Source organism: Nipponia nippon, unplaced genomic scaffold (assembly GCF_047370975.1).
Source record: "Nipponia nippon isolate SJK-2023a ecotype South Korea unplaced genomic scaffold, ASM4737097v1 scaffold_13, whole genome shotgun sequence".
In the NCBI taxonomy this organism is placed as follows: Eukaryota; Metazoa; Chordata; class Aves; order Pelecaniformes; family Threskiornithidae; genus Nipponia; species Nipponia nippon.
Genome location: NW_028262324.1, coordinates 6,628,587 through 6,641,066, shown reverse-complemented (window position 1 = coordinate 6,641,066; position 12,480 = coordinate 6,628,587). Strand labels below are relative to the sequence as shown.

At 42.3% G+C, this 12,480-nt stretch overlaps 1 long non-coding RNA gene across 1 annotated transcript; it reads right to left on the bottom strand.

The window, feature by feature from the left end:
* Nucleotides 1-5,209: 5,209 nt before the first annotated feature.
* On the bottom strand, nucleotides 5,210-12,125 carry LOC148056519 (uncharacterized). Its single transcript, XR_015703106.1, has 3 exons — nucleotides 11,892-12,125; nucleotides 10,100-10,191; nucleotides 5,210-5,341 (listed from the first exon to the last, which is right to left on the bottom strand). It is a non-coding gene; the product is annotated as an uncharacterized LOC148056519 (long non-coding RNA).
* Nucleotides 12,126-12,480: the final 355 nt, after the last annotated feature.

Here is a 12,480-nt window from a genome sequence, read left to right as displayed (position 1 = left end):
AGGCACCGCAAACTGCATCGCTTATCAAGACACCCGATTTCCACTCTGTGCACTGGGATTGCAAAACACGGGACTTTCCAAGCCCAAGCAGAACCAAGCGGAGTAGCCTGGAGAGCCCCTTCGAGGCAAGAGAACCTCTCCACGAATGTGTCCCGGGACAGGCCATGCCCAGGAGAGCCCATGTCACCAGTGCCTCCCTGTCGATTTGAAAATCGCTGCTGGTAGTGGCTTGGGACACCTCCCTGCTGTTCCTGACCTTGGGAGCAGCTCCCTCTCTGCTCTGAGGCCACACTTTGGTGACCCTAGGAGCCATTTATTTGGAAAATAGAACCACAAAAGTGTGCTTGACAGCTTCCTTCAGACATTTCTTAGCAACTGGTAATAAAAGGAAAAAACCGACAGGCCATTTGGTCAGCCGGCTCTCTCCAAAGCACACATACTTATTTTCCTCATCACAGTTTGAAGAGCTGAGGATGTGGAAACTAAAACTTGCACAAAATAGTCCTCTCCAAGGCTGGAAACGGCAGAGGCAGGGAGGATGGTGCCCACCCACTGCCGTCAGCACTGCGGGATACACGAGAGCTTACGTAGGTATTACAGTTACTTGCGCAGGGCAAACTTTTTGAAATGAAAACACAACCATGTGCACAAACCTCACCTCAATACAACGCAATTTCAGACAGGAAAACACTTCTTCACTGACACCAACACAGTGCACTGGGTAACGTTATTGGTCCAAAGAATTAGATAAATGAAGCAAAGTTTTTCAAAGGATGTAATTGCTCAGTAGTTCAAAACAGAGAAGGGAAGCAATCCGGTAAATTGAAGAAAGGAGTTGTTCATCTCTCAACCAAACCAGCATCTTCACCAGCAGCCCCGGCAAAGCCCCTCACTTTGGCTTTACCACGGGCATGGGACCATGCATGAGCTCCCAAAACTTTGAAAGAAGAAATGCCCATCCACGTACATATTGCAATTCACAGAATAGTCCAAAACCAGAGAGGGACCCCAGGGATTGCAGCCAGCCTGGCCTGCGGCGGGCGTGACTCACGTCACACATCGTTCGTCTGCCGAGGCTCAGTCGCAAGGGCTGGCTGGGGACCCCCAGAGAGCCCAGCCCGCCTTCCCCAGCTGCTGCCAAACGGCCGCCCCGGGAGGGCCCAGCTGCTCCCTTCACGGCCAAGTTATCTGCCTCTCTCCTCTCTGGCCGACTTCGCCTCATGATTCGCTTCCTGTGGCGAAACGCGAAAGTGTAGAAACTGTATTTCGTCACAGCGGCCCCGAGCCGTGCCGGGAGCTTTGCTGCTTGCTCCCCGGAGAGCTGCTAATGGTTTGATCTGACATAAAGTTCTCACACTTAAAATAAATGGCATAAACACAGCACTCTCCAGGAAGGTCTCAAAGCAAAATGAGAGATTTGTTTGATTTAAAGAAGCTTTTCCTCGACTATTTTTTAATGCTTTTAACTATCCAGTAGTTCTGATGACTTTTTTTTTTTTTTTAAATAAAAAGACGAAGTATTTTCCTCCTTAAGCGTTTTTGTGATTAAGGTCCAAGATTTATATTTCCACATAAGAAGAAAAAAAAAAAATAAATCAGACCCTGTTTCAGCAGAGATAACGGCAAAAACTCCCACTGACTGCAGTTACCAATAGAACAAGGCCCACGTGCAAACTTTGGAAGTAAGTTTCTCTGGAAACTACTTACCAAATACTACAGAGAGTTCACAATTTTTTCTTCTTTTCTACTTTCCTTACAGTAACATTTAAAGCACAACCTCAGACGGTTTTGTTGAACTGTTTTTTTAAAATCACGAGCTCTGTGTCAGGTAAGTTGTATGTATGGTGCCTGATTCTTCACCTAAATGCTGGGATTTTTTTCTTATTATTCCTACAAAAAGAATATGGCTTGATTTCGGCAGCAGTTGCATAGACTTCAGATTAAATATAGCAGTCATTGACTTTCTCTGAGACTCAGACACTTCTGAAAATAAGCTTTTTGGCACCCACTAAGGAACACACTGAACATCTCCTTTAGTTACAAGCCCTCAAAATAAAAAGAACTTATAAAGTTCTTACATGTATCTCTAAGAATTTGATCCGAGATCTTATTTAACTCTCCTTATAAATATTCAGGGCTGGTCCTGCTCTCACTGAAGTCAGAGTATCTTTGGCATAATCAGTGGTGGCATCACAGTGTGCCACTGGACAACTAAGATGATAATTAAATATAAAAATCAAATTATTCCTTTTTAACAGCCTCACCTGTATTTGTATGCTTGTACAATAGAGGTCATTTAAAGGGCACTGGAGATACAACCTGCATTAAGTCCTGAATGCCGGCAGCTCGAAAATTCTCCAGCACGCAGAGCTCTGCCCTTCAGTCACAGTTCTTAATATTTAAAATGACCTTTCCAAATTTGTTTTGTTTTTAATATGTTTAAAAAAATCTTTCCCACTGAAGTGAGTAGATTTTCCAGTGAACTCTAGCACTTAACCCTGCAGCATTTTGCTATTTCGAGATTAGAGCATGAGTTTCAAAATTTGTCCTGAAGAACAAATATCTGCATGAAGTTACGATGACGTTGTACCGAGCCTAAGAGTCATCCTGGAATAGAAAACAATCCAAGCAACAATATTTGGCTCTGGATACAGATTTTCCCAGAAGTTCAGGAGTAATTGCCTCTCTTCTGCTCAGGCTACAAATAATTCTCTCGGGGCTCCTGTGCATGGCTCCTGAGGCCGACATACTGTATAATCTGTCAAAATTGACTATTCTGTCCTGAATAGTTTATATTATACCTCTTCCAATTCTGTTTTGTTCCAAAGATGACTTTCTGAAGGGGGTTAATTCTGAAACATTTTTTACCTCCTAATAGGCAGACATGCCCAAGTACAAATGCAAGCAGACTTTGTGAGGTCTTCAACATTTACCTTCACAAGGAACTACAACAGATTTGCATTATTTCATATTAAAAGCATTTTGTTTTGTTATTAAAAAAAAAAAAAACCAAACACAAAACCAGCAGGAGTGCTTTATTACCACAGCTGACCACAAGATGGAAATCCTTTTCCATAAGATGTTTCCTGATTAGGAAAAATACTAATTAAAAAAATACAGCCTTTTCTGGAAAAAGTGTTTTAGAAGAAGCAAAGCGGGGTTTCTCATCCCATCAGCAACCTGTCTGGGAGGCTTCATCCATTTCATGTTCTTTCTCCAGGAAAAAAAAAATTAGAAGGGGCTTCAAAAAAGATGGGGCAGCTCCTGGGCCCCCCCTTTGCGGCCTGTTCTGCCCGGCAGCAGGAGCCGAAGGGAGGCAGGGACTGCGCTACCCCGGTTCCTCCCTTGCTCCGGGACGCAGCTCCCCGGACATGGACACAAGAGGGGTTTCACCAGCAGACACCTTCCAGAAATTGGTAAGCTCCTTTTATCCAGGTAGATAGCCAAGCTGTCATCAATTTCATTTATCTAATAGAAGTTTAATCTTTATTTGATCAAACCCAAAGTCTTTTCCTGAGAAGTTTTCCCTTTTCCAAGAACGGCAGTTTCACTCAGAAGTCATTGATGGAAATCCCTAGCTCTAGTTGTTACGCCAGCACCTCAGATACACCAAGCAGAGAAAAGCACCATCGACATGCGTTCATTGTTTAATTTGGAAATGCGAAGGATAAAGTAAACTCTTTCTTCATACCATTGCAGGTTTTTTTTAGAGTTAAAAGGAACTGAGGAACGGTTCCAGCCACCCAAAGCCTGGGATGGCAGAGCTCAGGGAGTTCAGTGGGATTTTATCTAACCTGCCACACTGTACCCTGCACAAATAAAACCACTGGTCTGGGATCTAAATGCTAAATGTCATTTATTTTTGTTATTGCTTGTTTACAAAAATGTGCAGAGACTTGCACTGGGATGCTACTGGGCATAAACAGAACTGAAAGGCCGTTCCTGTCCCCAGGGGCAGGAGCAGGGTTAGCGCACAGGGCGGCGGGCAGGAGACGCGTCCCTTTCCCGCCTCCGAAGCAGCGCGGGCTGCGGCATCTCCTGCAGCCCGGGCGGGGAGGGCTGGCTGCGAGGCTGCGGGCACCCTCGCTCACGCTGCCGCTGCATCTCGCCAAGCGCGCTCCAACTTGCTTTTGAACAAACTATTACTGTGAAAGAAATGAAAGAAGAGCTTCTATGTTTTTTATTAGCTGATCGAGTTTTCCACTCTAAATCTGAGACAGCAAGTAGGGAGCTACATTTAAAGACAGACAAGACATTTGCATCTGTTTCGCTGATTATAGGAGTTGCACATTTTACTTTAAACATCAATGGGTTGCAACTGCTATTCAAATGATATGGAAATTGCTACTTTATACTGAAATTTCCCTTAAGCAACAAAGGAAAGGATTAGCACATGGCTGTTTTTTTTCTTTTCTTCTTTTCATTTTAATAAAACACGGTGGCAGTGGAAAACTCTTTGATGCTTCATGAACAACACCTGTATCTTTTAATATTTTATTCATACCAAGTTACGGAATATTTGAAGCCTTTTGTGTAACTATTATGACAACAATTTCTAACTAAAATATCCTTATTTATCTGTAACACTGAATTAATTTCATTTTCACAAGACCTCTTCACCACAAAAATATACGCCACAAAAAAAGGCTATATGGATAATTATGCAAGGGAACTAAGGTACCAGCAACCATTTATAATTATTTTCAGATTTAGACGAAGCTAATCAACTGGATGCCTTCATAGAGTCTGTCTTGTTTGCACATACCCAAGAAACGGTTATCATGTGGTCAGTCCCACTCGGGACTGAATCCTACCCCTTTCTGGCAGTGTATAGCAGAGTCAGTGCAAATCAGAATCAGTCCACGGTCAAACCACAGTGTGAATTTTTCCCACTGAAGCTCTCATAAGTAAAATTGGTTGTGTTCCAACAGTTTGCAGGATTGATCCTTTAATCCCTGTCCAGCTCCACACCTTTTTATGCAATCCTGAAGACGGCAACTTTTTAGTGAATTTTAATGGTAAACTTCACTCCGGGCAGTAGAGGTAAAAGATGTAAGGGATGTATAAAGACAGCTTTACCAGTCTCCTCAAGTTTTATTACTTTTACAGAAGACTGATTAAAAACAGTTTACAGATTTTGGATGTTACTGCAGGTTACTGATACAGTAGAGAGACATAAGCAAATGCGTAGGACCGGTTTCTTACGTACCTCACAGGGACCTACCAAGGAGGAGTTTCAAGAGGACCATCCTTTTCCATTGACTCTGTTGTTACAGCATCTTCATCATCCCCAGTGTGTACTTTAATCTGAACATCCCCTCTCAGCAGGGCTAGCCAGAATCTGCCGGGGGAAGTAAAAGCATATTACAAACAAAATATTTTTAAAATAATCCCATGCAGACACATTGACAGAATTAATTTGTAAAAGTCTGTCTAAAGAGACTGACTCACAGCGTTTCTATTTTGATGTCAAAGCTTTGAGGCTTCAGGGTGCTAGAACGGTGGGAAATTATCAAGTCTTGACCAAATCCGATACTTTCCTGTTATTGAAATTAGTTAATTAATTTAAAAACTAAAACACTGAACTCCATCACAGGGTTCTTGTGTTCCTTAAGCACCTAGCACAGATCTGGTGAGAAACTTTCAATTCTTCATGTGCAGGTTCAGAAGAGAAATGCAAACAGAATGATTAAACACAGCAACTCCTTGCTCTCAAGGATAAGTTTCAGTGCATCACCCACGACAGACAGCAATGCCGATCTAGGACTGCCGACATTATGCAGGGGCACAATCCTGCTCTTGCTCACATGCCCCTACAACCCCACTGCCTTCAGTGGATTTCTTCTCACGAACGTAAAAAGGACAACATCACTTCAAAACATTCGCCCTGCACTCATCACGCTAAAACCAACACAACAGGGCTGGCTACAAAATATTCATGCAAGAGCTCTGATAACCATACTTGCACTTTTGGTTTTGTTAGTCCCACATGAATATTTATGCACATTTCCATGATACGTCCCCTGGTTTGCATAGGGCACAGGTTGTCAGCAGCTGAAAGCCATTAGCATCCGACAGCTGCTAAAATAGCTTGTTTGAAACAAATAGGTGGTGCCGGCCATTGTCTGGCAGGCAGGTGATTAAGGCATCATTACAAGCTGCATCTTCTTTGGCAGCTGCATGGACAAGGAGGGCCCTTCCAGCACTGCTCAGGCCTGCCTGGTGGAGGGCAGATTTAATTATCATCACTACATAATGGGTAGTTTGTAGAAGACGGAGACCTGACAGAAACAGATAGTGGGCAAACACAGGACGCAGATCGCAGCCGACGAAGTAATTACAATCCAAATAAGAGTGCACGAGGTGGCTGGGAGCAGCAGATGTTGCTGTCCATCAGCATCTCCATATAAAACATATGTTCAAATGTTAGTTGGAAAAAAGACAGCAGAACATTATTTGCATTATTTGCAGAGCTACAGGATGCTGGGGGGGATGCTCAGGGAGGAGACTGGGATTCTCGCAGGAAAAATCCAGGGAATCTCTCGGGAGCAGAGGTAGAAGATATCCAGCGCACAGGGCAGGGACCGCATGGACGGATACCGAGGGGGACCAGGGAGGAAGATATTCCTTGGCCTTCAACCTACCACCATCCTCCTGTCCCAAACCTGCATCACGGATCTGATTCTGAGGTAGGGAGAGTGGGAATGAACCGATGAATTGTGATTGTGCTTGGAGGACGAGAGAGATGAAACCTGTGCCCTGGGCAGGCAGGGCTGATGACTGTCCGCCTCAAGTGGGCAGCCACGGAAAGGTGGTCCAAGTGCCGCTCACATTTAACCTCTCTAGGTGGAAAAGGTTGCATGCACGGCAAGTAAAAGATGGTGCTCAATTTCTGTTCAAGTCATGGCATCTTGCCGTCGCAAAAACAAAATAAAAGCATGTGTTGGGCAGAGATGAAAAGGGATGGTCAAATACAACAGAAGAGGTATAATGCAAGACAGCCCTTCTGAGATGGTGGAAATGCTTGTCTTCATACCACTCTAATACACACAATTATTCTACTCAAGGCTATTTCATAAGTTATTTTAAGAAAAATTTATGTAAAAGCAGGAAATGTCAACATCTGCACATTACTTCCTTTCAAACCATTTTCTTGGCAACCACCCCATCTGTTTTACCTCCATCTTTCTTCCCACAGACAATTAATATTTATCATAATAAGCTTAACATTAAAGGATTTCTGAAATGACTTTACCTACACAGCATCACCTTCCAGACTTGTGACACTGTCGCTTTCACCAGATTTTTTTTTTTCCCAATATCTGTGTGAATAATTACCTTTGTAAACACATTCATGCACCACTTTTCCAAAAAAACCCTTACTCGATAGCAACATAAATTTGGGTTGTAAATTGCCATGCAGTACTCTGTCACGTTATAAACAACGATGTACACGTACAGCTTTTCACTGCCTTTGATGCAAAGCCAGAATCAGACATTTTCAACATTTTCTTATTAAGGATAAATTACAAAACAAACCAAGCATGCTAGAGTGAGATGGCCTTGACAGGAATGGTGTCCAGGTGTCAGGGTTTCTTTGTTTAGTATTGATATAGTCTTTCAAATATTGCAGCCTTTTCTCTGGAGACATATAAAAGCCTCAGATTCAGGGTTTTTTTAGTAAAAACATCATTCTTAGATAATGTCCATCTGAAGAAAGAATTGTGTCTTTTCATTTTGTCTGGGCTCACAAGAAAAGATGTCAGAAAAGATGAATGTATTACATTTTGGGAGCTAGTTTTCAATTTCACTTCACCCTTTCCCAGTTGTCCCACCCCTGTAAGAAAGAAGATAGCCCCTGGGGACAACCCAGCTGGATCCTAACGCCAGCCCACGGAGCAGCCGGCCACCCCTGCCTTTTGCAAGCCATTTGCAACATCCGAGGGAGCCGGGGTGGCCAGGAAAGCAGCTGCAGCGACGTGCGCTGCCAGCGCTCAGCCCTCCCAGCAGCCGCGTCCTTGGGCCAGCAGTTATCAGGGCAGGCAGAGAGGAGCAGGAGGCTGTCGATGCTGCAAGTCTACCTCCTCACAGCAGCTCAACTTCTTCTAAGCACATAGGGAATCTGGCCTTGATCTCCCAGCAGATTTTTTCCCATGTTCTGTGTACATAGTTACTATTATAAGCACAATCGTGGTGAATGTTTGTGCAAATGATTAGCTCTGAATCTTCTTGGTACTTACATCTTTGTTACTATTTTTATTTCACTTGTATTTTTGGATATGGTGAGCATGGAAATATACCCCACTTTCCTGGAAGCATATGCACAATACGGCTCTAATTCACAAACCTTGAAGTTAACAAGAACAGCAAACATTTATGCCTAAAATCATCAGTGAAGAACTGACCTCCATTATCCAGTCCCAGGGCTTACAAATGTTCATCGGTGCATGTTTGCACAGTGTATTTTTAAAACATGCACTGTTTAAAAATTACACAATTAATATTAACAAAGACCTGTAGTTCTCAGAGCGAGTGGCTGGAACAAGCGCTGCCTTCTGTCTGATGTGCAATGACCTTTTGCAATATTTTTAGGTGCTGTCCTATAAGCAATATGTCTTGCACAAATTACTTCCGCCCAGATATAAAGCAACATTCACCATGAGAAGGAGAGAGCAACAGGGGATGAATTTGTAGCTTCTAAAATTGAGGGGAAAAGAAAATTACCGGGGTTTATAAGAGGATTTATAAACTGCACAATTTTCTCTCTCTTTTAATCCTAAGACATAGAGGATCATGTGCCATGGATAAGGACATTCACAGCGGACTCCCATTGTGAATGCGATTCTCTCATTTTTGAGTAAAGGAAGACGACTCCAGTAATTAGTTCCTTGTAAGAAACAGAATTAATGGAATCCATTATGTATTTAATTAGAAGTGTTTGTGTCTTCCAGGGAGGAGAAAGATTAATTCAGGTAACTATTAAAAGTTTTCAATCTTCATAGCATTAAGCTAAAACCTAAAGTTAGAATAAACCTGTGTGGAGAAATACTTACCACTCTGTGTGTTGGAAGTGATTCCCTTTCCTAGCCACAGGAGAAGCCAAACTGCATCGTGTGCCGTGGTATACAACTGGCTCACACAGTTACGTATCAATATATATCAATAATAAAAAAGTCTACATGAAGGATTAGGAAAAGCTCAGTGAAATAAATAAAACAAAGTATGAAGTCAGATGTTTTCACACCTCACAATTTTTGTCCAAGTTGGAAAGGGAATGTAGAAAACAAAGGGAATGCAGATTCAGGAAACTTAGCAACTACTAAACACACGCAAAATGTACATCCAAAACACTCTCTGTAATCTATTTCTGTGAAAAAGTGCACAGAAAATAACTATTTAACTACCAACTGTTGCGATTCATCAGCTGGAGGAGGAGCCACTAAACACACGGACCTGCTCCCAGCCGTGGCCAACACCAAACGTGTAGAGAGGACAGTTATAAGCAAGGTAAAGAGACAGCGAGGCTGCCCGGCATACCCCGGCCGTGCCACGGGCAGCGCCGCCAGCACTTCCTCAGCCAGGGGATGATTTAAACCTGCACTAACGTTAACAACAGGACAACTGCAGCAACCAATATTGTCCTTAAAAATTAAACTTAAGGTAGCAGACAGATTTGGTACAGGCACCAAATGTACATATAGGCAACTACCATGTTTAGAATGGATATAAGCTGTATTCAAAGAGTATGAATGTACAGTGTTCATTATATGAAAACCAAAACACCCCCTCGCACCTCTCTGCACATACAAACACAACCGATATGTTTCAAAAATGAGGTCTTGTTTTTTTTAATCCATAGATTTTTCACACAAGCATAAGCTTATGAAGAAAACAGAATCAGCTGTATTTTAGCTGCCAACAAAAACAAATGGCTGCGGTTACCCCACAGACAAAAGCTAATGTACCTGTGTTCAATCATTCTGTAGCAAATGAAGAGCTACCAGGAAGCTTTTTATCAACAGATCATACCACAAACCAAACGCTTGTCAAAATTTAGAGAGAAGATATCAGATTAAGGGCCTTGTTCCTACCCACTTACAATTAGAAAAGCCAAGTGTCAGAGAACAATCATCAGCATCCAAAAGATGAATTAAGTTCCAAATTGGTTTTTTATTTATTTAGCCAAGATTCCTGAAAGAAAGGAAAAAAAAAAAAGGGAAATAAAACTCAATGTAGAAATACTTCTGATGCAGGAAAAAAACAGGGTATGATTGCATAAAGGATCACCCGCTTTAGGTGACACTGCCAGACAATTTCCTTCCCTGTTACATCACCATTAGGTTCCTTATTAAGCTCATTTCTTTAAAAGTCACCCACAAAGGCCCCATGGCATCAAAACATCGTATTCACAGGAGGCTTTGTTAGCGAGGACAGGGTCCAGGCTCTGCTGCTGGCTAACGGGCACGCTGAGCAGCTCAGAGCGTCGGGGTGGAAGCGAGTGGTGCTGTCAGAGTTAACAGCTCTTGAAGTTCTAAGGCAATTTTAACACATGGCTAGAGACAGCCAAAGCCTTGCCAGCTGCTAGCGTCTGTCTTTCCAGCTGCCTTGGACGTGGACCTTCTTTTGATAGAGGGCTGCAGTTCTTTGTCTGACCTGCTCCTCTCTGAAGCTCACTAGCGTAGACTATGGTCAGCCCTGAAACTCTGCTGGACCTGAGAGTGAGTCCTGTCCTGAGAGGAGAGCTAGAATCTCAAGGCAGCAGCTCTTACCAGATTTCAGCAATATCACATGCATTTCACCTAAAAATCTCAATAGCTATATTCAGCTCCACAAGTGTTTGTTCTTCTTTTCCTTATTAACTCTCCGAGCCATGTTGGCATGCTCATCCAAAATCTGCTGCAATCACCTCTTTTAATAACATCTGTGGCTGAGAAGGACAGACAACAAGCTAAATAGTCTAACTTACATCCAATTATGAAGAAATAAAAAAAATACATTTTTTTTCATTAAATCAGATTGAAAGGTGTAATCTATGGCATTTTTTCTGTTTAAGACTTGGATATTAAATTCTTCTGGTGTAATGGTGCCACCAGCAGATAATAGTTAGAACTGGTTTTAGCTGAAAAACCTAGACAAAGATACAAATTTCTCTACATAGGTTATTTAAGCTTCCAAAAAGCTATTTTTTAATTTTTTAAAACAATATTTTCATAAGAACATGGAAGCTAAAAATTGGTTGTAAATGTGATCTATCAGTAGATAAAACACAGAGAATTATGAATCCAAAGTAGGTTCCTTATGTGTTTCTCTGTGATTTATAAAGACAGGGAAGTGTTTGGGACAGTGTGGGTTTTTTTCCCCACAGTAGAAACTGGTGATTTTTTCATGCCTGAACTACTGACAAACACTGGAGCAGTAACAACAACATTAAACTCTGAGAACTGAATGACTGGAACTCTTCGGGTTTGTTTATATGAATATTGATCTGATAAACACTGAATATCTGAGTGGAGCAACTCCTTTTCTCCAGAGAGACCCGGGACTCTTGTCACTTCTGTTGCAGAGGAAGAATTGAGAGCACATCTTTCTTCAGCCACTGCAGTGTCGACATTCCCAACGTTACCGTCACCTTTCTATCTATAGCACCTTTATTACACTTAAAACTGGCCACTTCTCATTCATATTTACTTAGCGGTTTTAGGAATTTAGAATATAACCCAACACATCCTCAGATAGGTTTGCAGGCATAAAAGACTCCCAAGAAAAAAGTAGAAAAGTGGACACTAAGAGGCGTCGCTCCTCAATTTGTTAGAAAGCCAGAACAAAACCCGAATGCAGAACCTTGCCACAGTTCACCAGTGCTTTTTCATTCCCTGATCAAATTTCCGTACCTCTTGGAATCTGCCAGCTTGGGCACTGCCTGGTCCATCTTGGGTGAAGTCAGCTTAACTGCTCTCTGACCTGCTTCTGACAACCAGGACAGTCAGGAATGGCACACTCTGCTTCTTTACCGATAGAAGACTGGTCTTAAAAAGTCCCCTCCATCACCTCCAACCTTCCAGTCAGGGCCAGCGAGATCTCTCAATGGGGAAATAAGGCAAAGCAAGATGTCTGAAGAAAGCTCCTCAAATACATTTGCAGGAACCTACCGCTTGCAAGGCTCCCCATATGTAATTTGTAGAGTTCTTTCAGGAACGGGTACATTAAAAGCCTTCATGAAGCTAAAACTATGAACAATTACAAATAGCGTACTCTTGCATACAAAACTGAAAGGTATGCTAATAAAGCATGCTCACCGTTAGAGTTTGTCTGTTCTCCTATAGACAGAAACTACCTCAGTTGTTTTGTTTTCCCAGGACTGAAGCTTGAATTTCTACAAGGGTAAGAAAAAAAGAGACAGAACATGAAAACCCCTCTGGTCTTTCTTCTTTTACTATTAAGGAGTAAAAATAGGACATAAATAAAACTTCCAAAAATGCT